The sequence below is a fragment of the Pinus tabuliformis genome, chromosome 5_2 (assembly GCF_031772625.1).
Source record: "Pinus tabuliformis cultivar Carrire ecotype Pingquan chromosome 5_2, CPIR1, whole genome shotgun sequence".
In the NCBI taxonomy this organism is placed as follows: Eukaryota; Viridiplantae; Streptophyta; class Pinopsida; order Pinales; family Pinaceae; genus Pinus; species Pinus tabuliformis.
In genome coordinates this window covers 764,017,977-764,030,147 of record NC_142306.1, presented here as the reverse complement: position 1 = coordinate 764,030,147, position 12,171 = coordinate 764,017,977, and the positions used below count along the sequence as shown (strand labels likewise).

General features: G+C 37.2%; 1 pseudogene; it reads left to right on the top strand.

Annotated features, from left to right (window-relative positions):
- Window positions 1-9,135: 9,135 nt before the first annotated feature.
- LOC149161531 (L-type lectin-domain containing receptor kinase S.4 pseudogene) lies at window positions 9,136-11,199 on the top strand (annotated as a pseudogene).
- Window positions 11,200-12,171: the final 972 nt, after the last annotated feature.

The window sequence follows — 12,171 nt, the reverse complement described above, 5'->3', positions numbered from 1 at the left end:
AAAAGTATATCAGAAGGGGTCTTTGTTAATAATAACCCAAATATAACAAAGTTTCATTGTTTATGGAAACTATATTATAATAGCAACATAGGAGGGGCTATATATTTTAAACAATGAAAAATCATATTACAATGGATGTCGGGAGGCCCCACATGCGACATCATCGCCATACTCTACACATTGGAACCACACAGATATAAGATATTTTTAAAGTTGTGCATACACCAAAATTCTGAAGTCAACAATGCTGATATTTCTATATCACATATCACCCCTACTTACTCTGACCTCCGATGCAATGGACGTGATATTAAATTAAATGTGTTATGAAAGGGTAATCGGGTCCACAACCATATCACAATTGGAGGTTTTAACATGACATGCCTACAAAGACTTGCAATAGGAAAGTTTCGATGTACAGATGTGATATTACATTTTAAAATGTCATAATAAGGCCAATCGGATCCACAATGCATATTGCAATCAGTGATTAGGCCTCATCATAGGATCTTATCGAAGGTCCCATTCCACAAGCTCCGATAAAGGCCAGATGCGATTTGGTGATTAAACCTTTATTAAAACAAGTCGGGTATGTATATCAGAGATCGGAGGTCCACATTGCCTGTCAGAGATCGAATTCGGAGTCGGAGATCGAAGATTAGAGTCAGAGGTTTGAGTGGTGACACACAATTAAAACACTGATATTATTTCTTTGATTTGGTTCTGGATATTTCATTGATATGTTTCTCTTTGCACCTTCGATATAACTATTTCTACCCTTTGGCTCTTTCTCTTGGGCATATGCGGTCTTATCTTTGGATTTGCTCCTCCTTAGATTATCGCTCTTCTTCTTAACTTCTGATGGCTTTCCTTTGGCTCCCAATGGCTTCCGATGGATTTTCGATGGCTTCTAATGGCTTTCCAATGGCTCTAATCGCTTCTGATGACTTTCCTCCTCTTCCTCCTTGGGAATGCTCCATGTGTCTAATGCTTTAATTCTGTCTATATATATTCAATGCTTATGATATATTCAATCCATATGGTACTCCATCTCATCATATGATCTCCAATTATGTCATCAAGTCCTTCATCAAGGATATCATAATATAAATGAGGTTATGGCATCTTCATTACAAATTTCATCTTTATGATTAATGGGACATCATGGATCACAATAATTTTCCATCACAAATAATGCCATATTGACATCAATGACAACCTTGATTGACAGTCTCCCCTTTTTTCATTGATGGAAATATTATTACCCTTCCAACATTCTATTCCCCTTTGACATCAATGGAAAACAGGGTGCCCAAGTACTCCCCCTATCAAGCTGCTTCTTGTCATGTTGCTCCCCTGCCACGGTGATCTTTCTTATCATGTTCCATTATTGCTTAGATAGTAGCTTGTACAACTCCCCTTGAACCGGTGCTCTTTTCTCTGTTATCATCATACTGCTTAGTCACCTCTGTTGTTATGTTCTATAATTCTCCAATGATGCTATACTGATCTGGGTCTATTTTACTTCATCTGTCAAGTATTATAATATTTGTATATTATTCTTATTCAAATGTTGTCTTCTTCCACAAATGTCATTTCCAGATTTTAGCTCTGTTCAAAATATTTTGAGACCAGTTTCAATTTTCTATCTTTACCAAGCATCTATCAGTCTGATCTCAACAACCCATAATTTTTGAACATTAGTGACTGTCTACAATTCAATTGTAGATGATCAATCAACTCCCTTTTCCTGCATAAACTCCTCTAGATTTTTGTTTGCATCAAACAAAATAAATTGTTGTAAGGGGAAGGTATCTTTAATCAATGAATGCTTTTCTTCAGTGGAGTTACTTCCAGGAGATTATCTATCGAGAGATATGCCTCATAGCACAATGAATGATATGGCTCTTCACAGATAGATTTTTCAATAATAAAAAGATTTCCCTACCTATATGGATGGCCTCTTCTTGGTAGAATCTCATCATCAAAATCCATCAAAGATGTATTCATCATATCAACATGTGTTGTTGGCTTGAGCGTTCAAGAGGATTTTTGATCTAATTTTGTTCTTTCTCCAGATTTGTGTGACTTTATCTTCTAGCTTAGTAGTTATGCTTTGAGCTTGTTTAGGAACCCCATAAAAGTTACACTCATGAGCCACATGTCCAACATTATGACATTTGAAGCACTCAGTATTAAACATAAAAGAGAGAGCATAGTTTCTTTTTGTAAATATTGTTTTGGAGAACTGATAGGGATCTTCATAGGCTTTGCAATGTTTAGCCATGTGTCAAAAATTGAGCAAGAATAACAATAACCATGAAATACATTTGGTACCTGGGAAATGATGATTGCCTTAATGCACTTCTAAAATAATTTTTCCTCAGAATTTTTTGATGATATCCATTTCCTCTTGCATCTTTAACACTTTCTACACAGTTTTTTCTCGATGCACTTCTAAAGTTATTCTGTCTTGGAAGCCTTTGATCAGATTTATTGCCTCTTGCAGTCTTGACACCATCTTCACATCTTCTTGGAGTAGGGTTTCTTCCAATGTCATCTTGACTCTTCTCTTTTCCTTTACTGGAACTGAGGACATCAATGTTTCTTCCAGGTTTCTCCACATCTCTGTTGTTTGAAGCAATAAGAGTTGCTTCACTTCTGTTTGAGGATTCACCTGTATAACCGAGACCTGTTTTATCAAATGGAGATCTTTGATGGCTGAGAAAGTCATCCAAGGCTTGAGAACTTTTCAAGATTTTGTTCAACAATTCAACTTCTTTCCTTAGTGAAACAATCTCTTCTTCCAATTTTCCACAGTCATCATTTTTCTTAGCTAGTTGTTTCTCAATTTCTTCCTTGACTCATGTTGCTTCATTAGCTTCTACTTTAAGGGAGATGATATCTGATTTCATCCTGAATATTTCTTCATTCTCCTTTTCTAGACTGATCTCCATTTCTTCCTTCATCCTTGTTGTTTCACATGCTTTGTTCTTGAGAAAGTTGATATCTGATTTTAGTTTGAATATCTCTTCATCCTTTTCTTCTAGTTGGCATATCATGGTGTTTCTTTCCTTTTCTACATCATCAAATTGTCCTTCTATGAGTGCCAAAGCTTCCATCACCTTCTCACCTCCTTGTGCTTGTTTCTTTGTTTCTTCTAGTTGAGATCTAAGGGAGGAGACCTCTTCCTTGTATTGACCAATTTATGCTTCAAGTTTGTTCAAGATATTGTGTCTTTGTTCAAGGTGGCTTGACAAATATTCTTCCCTTTTATTTGCCTTATCCAATTGATTTGTCATGGATATGACTTCTTCATGATGCTTTCTCTTGTTTTGATGAAATTCCTCCTTAAGCTTGGTGAGCTCCTCATCTCTTTCTTGAACTTGAAGCTTGAATAGGTTAACTTCCTTCCTTGTCTTGTCAAGGTCATGGTCACCATCTTGTGATTGCTTCTTGAGCTCCTCATTCTCCTTTTTCAAACTGCTTATCTCTTCTAGGGCAGCTACAAGCTTCACCATCAGATATTATTCAAAGTCATCTTTTCTCTCTTCATATTCTAGGTCTTCCTTGGCCTTGATGTCTTCACTCATGTTTTCAACTTCCTTAATGGATTTTGGATTTCCTTCTTGCTTTCCATCATCTTCTTGACTAACAGTCATGGTCAATGCTCCTTTTGAGTGAAGATCATGAAGTTTGTCCCACATACCTTTTTCCAATGAACATTTCTCCACTTTGGTTTTTATAGCATCTGGTAGCCCATTCAAGATTTCCTTCATTTCTTTTGTATTATATTCCTTGGATTCTCCTTCCATTATGTTGTCAGTAACCACTGATTCCCATACTTCAACGCTTTGATCCATTAAGAAATTTCTCATTCTTACCTTCCATACATCAAAGTTTCCATTGAACACTGGAACTTTAGAAGTTTCCATTATGATTGTCTTCATCTTTCATAGTTGAAGAAGAGACATCTTTAGAAGGATTGGATATTTTTTCCTTGGATTTTCCATTTGTGTTCTAAGGATCAACCTTCAAGATTTTAGGCTTTGATAGAAGGTACTGTCTTTGATACCAATTGTTGGAAATACTCAAAGGGGGGTGAATCAATATTTATTTTCAATCATTAATTTTACCACTTAAGATCATTTATAATCAGAACACAAAATGAGCAATGATAGAATAATAACTTTATTAATCAATGATGAGGAATCCAATCCTCTTTACAATAAATCCAATACAATAATGTGTAGGGCTCCAACCCTAGATGAAGACACCTATCTTCAATCTCCCAAGCTCCAACCTGTATTTTTGCAAAGCAGCGAATTGGACTTTCCAAGGCTCCAACCTTGTCAACTTTGAGGCACCAACCTCTAGGGCTCTAACCCTATCTCTAGTATAGGTGCCAACCTGGTCTTTTGAGGACTCCTATCCTCTAGGGATCTAAACCTCAACTGTAATTTTTCAATATAAGTTTGATGATTCTTTAAGGCTCCCAATATATTTTGCAATGAACCTTGTCTATCTTTAGAAATTCCTCTACTTAATCTCCACATCACTTCATCAATGAAAACCTTGCTTTATCATGAAGGTGTCTTCGCAACACTTTATGATACCCAAACAAAATCTCCAAGGTTACTGCATGAGGACTTCAGTAAAGCATAATGTCTCCAAGTCTTATGTTCTTCAAGTATTCCCTATCACAGGAAACAATCTTAGTTTCTCCACAGGAGGCTGATCCTATCCGAGCTTCAATAGCCTTCACACATGTATAAAATTTTGCAACCAAGTTTAGGTAGGCTATTCCACTATTTCCAAACACAGATCTAAACTCAGGTTCCCTTCCACAGGTATCCGAACTGAGACTTAACTCCATTGGTCTGAGGTTATCAAAATCTCAGATTTTCACAAATTTGAGAGAAATATATAGAACTGATCCTAGCAACTAAACGAACCTCCACAGGGGTGTCCTTCAGGCCAAGGTCTACACTTTTGCCGAGCTACAAAAGATCCAGGCCTTCGAAAATTCACTGTAGCTCCGAGCCTCTCACATATGTCTTCTCTACTTAGTCCGACCCTTCCAAATGTGATTGTCCATAGAACTAGGCTTCACTAGAAATGTCCCACATACTTGATCTCTTATGACTTCATCTGCTTCAGATATCTAGTGATCCTTCTCGCCCTCTAGTCTTATTTCCTTTACTCTTTCAATTTCATGAGTTTCAAACTGTATCTTCCTCTCTGTGATGGACGACTGAGATCAATGCTTGATAATGAAGTATTTGACTTGTATTTATATGAGTTTTTCCAATAAATGAAAATACACATTTATTAGAGGAGAGGCCGACTTGTGCATGAGGTGGCACATTAAAAGTATATTGGAAGGGGTCTTTGTTAATAATTAACCAAATATAACACAATTTCATTGTTTACTGAAACTCTATTATATTAGCAACATAGGAGGGAATATAGCTTTTAAACAATGAAAAACCATATTACAATGGATGTTGAGACGTCCCATATGCCACATCATCACCGTACTCCTACACATCACAACCACATAAATATCGGAGATTTTTAAAGTTGTTCACAAGCCAAAGTTTCAATATCAACAATGTTGATATTCCTATAGCACATATCGCCCCCACTTGCTCGACCTCCGACGTAGTCGACACATTATTACATTAAATGTGTTATGATAGAGCAATCATGTCCACAACCATATCGCAATCAGAGGTTTTAACTTGACATGCCTACAAAAACTTGCGATAGGAAAGTTCTGATGCACAGATGCGATATTACATTTTAAAACATTATAATAAGGCCAGTCAGGTCTGTAAAGCATATCACAACAGGAGATTAGGCCTCATTGGAGGATCTTATCAGAGGTCCCATTCCAAAAGCTTCGATAAAGGGAAGATGCGATTTAGTGATTAAATCGTTATTAAAAAATTCAGGTCTGCATATCGGAGATGAAGGTCCACATCACCTATGAGAGTTTAGAGTTGGAGTCAGAGATTTGGGTGGTGGTGATTTAGTGATTAAATCGTTATTAAAAAAGTCAGGTCTGCATATCGGAGATCGAAGGTCCACATCACCTATGAGAGTTCAGAGTTGGAGTTAGAGATTTGAGTGGTGGCACACCATTAAAACACTGATATGATTTCTTCAATTTGGTTCTGGATATTTCTTCGATATGTTTCTCTTTGCTCCTCCGATATCACTGTTTCTACCCTTTGTCTCTTTCTCTTGGGCATATGTAGCCTTCTCTTTGGATCTACTCCTCCTTGGCTTGTCACTGTTGTTTTTGACTTCCGATGGCTTCTCTTATATTTGCTCCTTCTTGGCTTGTCACTCCTGCTCTTAACTTCTGATGGCTTTCCTTTGGCTCCTAATGGCTTCTGATGGCTTTCCGATGGCTCTAATAGTTTCCAATTACTTTCCTCCTCTTATTCCTTGGTACTAATCCTTGGGTCCGATGCTTCTATTATGTCTCTATATATATTCAATGCTTATGGTATATTCAATCCATATGGTTCTCTGTCTCATCATATGATCTCCAACTATGTCATCATATGTCATCAAGTCCTTCATCAAGGATATCATAATATACATGAGGTTATGACATCTTCATTAGAACTTTCATCACTATGATCAATGGGAAACATCATAGATCACAAGAATTTTCAAACTCAAATAATGTCATGTTGACATCAATGACAACCTTGACTAACAATTCAACTTCATTTTCCTCTATCGTAGGTAGCATATATAAGTTAACATAGGAAATATGAATGTTGTATTATTTCCATATTCTATTTTAAATCCCAATGGCATCCCCAAGAGGAAAAATAATCATTTAGATATGAGATGGTGTTTTTTTTAGTAGTTTTATACATATTTCTTTCTAGAGTAAGAGTTCTTTAGATTCCCAATTGCACATACGTCATCTAATTCATGAGACCTTGTAATATTCATTTTCATCCTTTTTCCTTTAGGATGCTACTCCTTTTAGATATTTCTCAACTTCCTCTTAGTATGTAATTGTGCCCTCATGTCCTTTTTGTTCTTTACTACAATATTTTTCTGCTTCCTTTGATCCACACAACTTGCTACTAACCAACAAGATGCATTCATGGGAAGATACAAGCATTCACTTCCACAATGTCTTTTTTGACCATTTGTCCAACTATTGGGCTATCTCTAACTTCATTATGGGTACAAACCAAGGTACAAAACAATGGTAACAATAATTTTGTCGTTCTTGGACACGATTCTCCACATCTAAACTAATTTTCAAATTCTTGACGTAGGAACAACTTTGCACTATTGGACCAAGCTTCCCTAAATTTCACTTGTTCAATTCTCGTCTAATTTGTTTATTTCCAAGAGATTTCATTTACATGGATTGGTGAGAGTGAAGAGTGATTTGAATGTGTGTGGCTCAACTTGGATGCCTTGAGGTTAACCCTTATGTGTATTAACAAGCTTAGGGTTTCGTTGTTGAAAGATGCACCTCCATTTCAAACTATGAATTTGCTTGCAACTTCACAAATTTCTATTCTCATTGGTTGTAAGAAGCATCAAGTAACTTCAAAAAATTTCAGTCTCATTGGTTGTAAGAAGCAACAAGTAGTAATAGATAACTTCATTAGAAGATGCCTTTAGCTCTCTCAATGGATGATTATTAGGTATATGTTTTAGTCTTGTCAAGCACTAGAAAAACATGTTCTTTTTATTATTCAAAACCTAAATCTAATCCCACAAACTACTCATTATATTGTTTTATTAGTTTTTCCATCGAAATCTCACTTGCAACTAATATCTTTAACAAACATCTTTATGACTAGTCCTAATTAATGGTTCTTAGATACATCTTTCCAACCATAAACTCTCAATATTATGAAATGAACCAATGTAATACCAAATATGAATTTTATGATCAACAACCAATAAACAAAAGCTTATATAAATATAAGATAATAAGAATTTATACTTGAAAAATCTCCATAATTTTTTTCATTAAATTTAACCATTATCATGTATAGTTTTATTATATAATTAATCCTTCTCTATAATAATAAACATTTCATAATTAAATATTTAATACAACCATACATATAACTATTTCCACACTAATCTCTGCATAAATCCTCCTCATCCCTCATATTTCTCTTTTATATTCATCTCCGAATTTTAAGTAGATTTCTATCCTTAATATATAAAGATAATTCCCTATTTTAGCAAAATTGTCCGATTTTTATGTAGATTTCTATCCTAAATAGATAAAGATAATGGCCTATTTTAGCAAAATTGTCGTTGATGTTTATTTTATTTGTAATAAAATTAGTTAAACATAATATTTTATATATCTACGTACAACCTATTAATTTTTTTATTGGTATTATATTTTCATTTGACAAAATTTATGACGTGGGTTCGCCATATTCGAAGCATTGAATATGGTTGCCAAGACAATTTGATTAGATAAACTCGAAATTCGTGTTAGTATAGCCAGATAGTTCTGATCATTGGACCATTCAGCAAATTATTTAAACATTTTTTTGGGTCAAATTTGACGAAAAATTTACTTACAAAATACAAAAGTTATAACTATTTTATTAATCATACAAATTTCGCTCTTCTATTAATCACACAAAACTTAGTTTGACTTAGTTTGACTTAATTTACAATAAACTCAGGATGGATATTTATGAATTTCAAATAACAACTCTCACAAAATAGCTTCAACCTACTAAATTTAGATTTCTCAAATCCTCATTAAATTTAGACTTCTCTAAATATAAACTCAACTCAACTCATCACTAAACTAAAGTCAACTTATCTCGTCATGCATCACTAGAGTTGATATCTTGCTTACATCTTCACTGGGGAGTGCTTACAACTTCGAACAAACACCAATTTTGGGTCGTTGAGATTGTTTTTGAAGTGTCTGCTAACGTTTTGATCTCTCCTTCAAGTTTCTGAATGGTAGGGCGGCTGTGTGGGAGCCTCATAAAAATTATTGTGGAGTGGACTTTCGCCTATGCATTGATTGTTTGTCCATAGTGTGTATATGTGTATATATTAGCGTGTTCAAAACATCTGTAATGTTATGAGCATAATAATAAAAAGATGCATTCATGGAAAAGAAATTGTGTGTCTCCTGATTCTGATTTTGATTTTTTAAAACCCTGTGTGGGCAGCATCACTGTTATAGCCTTCTTCTCCCTTGTTATACCAGTATTTTCTACCACTTTTGTCTTCAACGAATTCAATGGAACCAACTTGATCTTGGAAGCAAGTGCTTCACTCATACCCTCCGGATCTGCGCTGGCCCTCACAGATCACACGCACTGGGTCATCGGCAGGGCGCTGTATTCAATTCCGGTGAATATGAAAAGAAATGGGACGCTTTGTTCGTTCAGCACTACCTTTGTTTTCAGCATCGTGAATACCCACATGGACTGTGGCGGTGACGGATTAGCCTTCTTCATAGCACCCAACCCAACTCTTATGGGCGGTCTGGCATCCGAGTATCTGGGCTTGCTTAACAGTACCAGCAATGGGCAGCCATACAATCACTTGTTCGCAGTGGAGTTCGATACGACCAGAAGCGCGGAATTGGAGGACCCCAATGACAATCACGTGGGCGTGGACATCAACAGCCTCATCTCGGTGAAGGCCGAGAATGCCGGATATTGGAATGGGGAGGAATTCCATGGAATCAATCTCCAGGGCGGAAGCAACATACAGGCTTGGATCGATTACGACCATCTGCAAAGCCAGGTAGACGTTACAATAACATTGGCCGGCTTGCCAAGACCGCAGAAGCCGCTTATATCACAGAAAATCGATCTACGGAATGTTTTGCAAGAGAATATGTTCGTTGGCTTTTCAGCGGCGACGGGAAATCTCGTGGAAAACCATTATGTTTTGGCGTGGAGCTTCACCACAGAAGGCACGGCGGCCCCACTCGATATCTCGTATCTCCCTTCGTTTGTTAAAACGTATCCCAAGCGTCGCAATCTCCGATTGATAGCTGGCGTTACAGTGGCCCATCTGGTTCTCTTGTTCGTGGTAGTTGCTGCCGTGCTTTTCAGAAGAGCCAAGCGCAGAGAAATAATAGAAGTATGGGAGCGTGAGTTTTGGCCCCATAGATTTTCTTACAGGGAACTCAAATACGCCACGAATGGATTCTGTGATGCCAACGTTTTGGGCGAGGGGGATTTCGGAAAGGTTTACAGGGGCGTTCTTCGGGGCAGTGGTCAGGAAGTGGCGGTGAAATGTTTAACGACGGAGTTAAAGGAGGGAATGCAGGGGTTCGTGGCAGAGATCTCGACGATGGGGCGCATGCAGCACAGGAACCTGGTTCCTCTCAGGGGGTGGTGCAGGATGCAGAAGCAATTGTTCATCGTTTACGACTACATGCCCAACCGCAGCCTGGATAGACTCATATTTGGGAACCCGATGACCATCCTGCCATGGCCGCGGCGATACGCTATCCTGAAGGGCGTGGCGGCAGGGCTGCTTTTTCTGCACGAGGGTTGGGAGAAGAGGGTCATCCACAGAGACATCAAGTCCAGCAATGTGCTGCTGGATTCGGATCTCAACGGGCGGCTGGGGGACTTCGGGCTTGCCCGGCTGTATGAACACAGAGATAATCCTGGAACGACTCGCGTGGTGGGAACGCTGGGGTACATAGCGCCGGAGCTTACGAAAACTGGAAGGGCCACGCCGAGCTCGGACATGTTCAGCTTTGGTGTTCTGCTGTTGGAAGTGGCGTGTGGGAGGAAGCCCGTGGACCTGTGTGCAGACCCCGAACTACTGTTTTTGGTGGACTGGGTGTGGGTGCTGTACACGAAAGCGAGTCTGCTAGATGCGGCAGATCCGAAGCTGGGAAATGAATACGACGCGGGCGAAATGGAGAAGGTGTTGAAATTGGGATTATTGTGCTGCAATACAGAGCCGAATGCAAGGCCAGGGATCCGACAAGTGTGGCAAACACTGGAAGGTGAAGCTCCTCTCCCTGACGTCTATATTGAATTGGCTGGGGCGAATCCCATGAATCAGGCTAGTGTAGACATTAATGCGTGTGCTGCTACCGCTGATGAGGGGGGGAAGCTTCTCCGGGAAATTCCGAGCGGAAGCCAGTCAAGCCGATGGCTCTCTTCAACACCTTTAGGCTCTGGACGGTGAACAATGGTTGGTAAATAGTTAGAAAGCTTTTTCAATATTCATTTCTTAATAACTTTTGGAACGTAAACTAGGAATGGCATTAAAATGGAAAAAACACCTTTTTCAATAATTGTTGGAGTGTCTTTTAAACTTGCAATTTTCTATCAAAATGTAATAAAATGTCTTATTATACTTCTCGTAGGGCTAACTTATTTAAAAAAAAATTGATGTTGAAATTAAATTTAAGTTTTCTAGAAATTTATGAAATTGCTTGAAATTTTTAAACTTTTATTATATAAGGATAGTATATGTACTTCGTTTAATCCTTTTTATTAATATCATTATTTCATTTATACAGTCTAATAACGAATCCGCATATGCACTTTGTATGATCCCTTCTCTTAATATCATTATATTTTTCAGCAAGAAAAAATCATCTATTTTATATTTTCATTAAAACAGTACATACATATGAAGGCTTTCTCGTAATGTCATACATATGAAGGCCTTCTTTTAATGTCATTATATCTTTCAGCAAGAAAAAACCATCTGTTTTATATTTTGATTAAAATAGTATATACATATAAAGGACATAACGTCTTCATAGATCCTGATATATTCACAATTTGACTACATAGAGGAGTAAATACTCATCATACAGACATCTCTGGAACTGTCTGCTAAATATAAAACAATGCCTATAAATCTATATATAGTCTGCTAAATATAAAACAGTGTCTATGAATCTATATATTCTTAGTCTCATCCACAATATATCACAGATATTCACTATGTGAGTCTATAAAACTAGGATGTATTTCGGATCATTTACATGTTCTGTATGTACCTACATCAAAGTAGTCATTCCTCTTTCTTTTCTATACAAAACGAAATACAAAAATGTACAAAATTTTAACAAAAATACAAAGATTTTCAAGGAACTTATCTACATTGATGTTCTGTTTTTTTTTTGTGGTGATCTTTAGTGGTCTA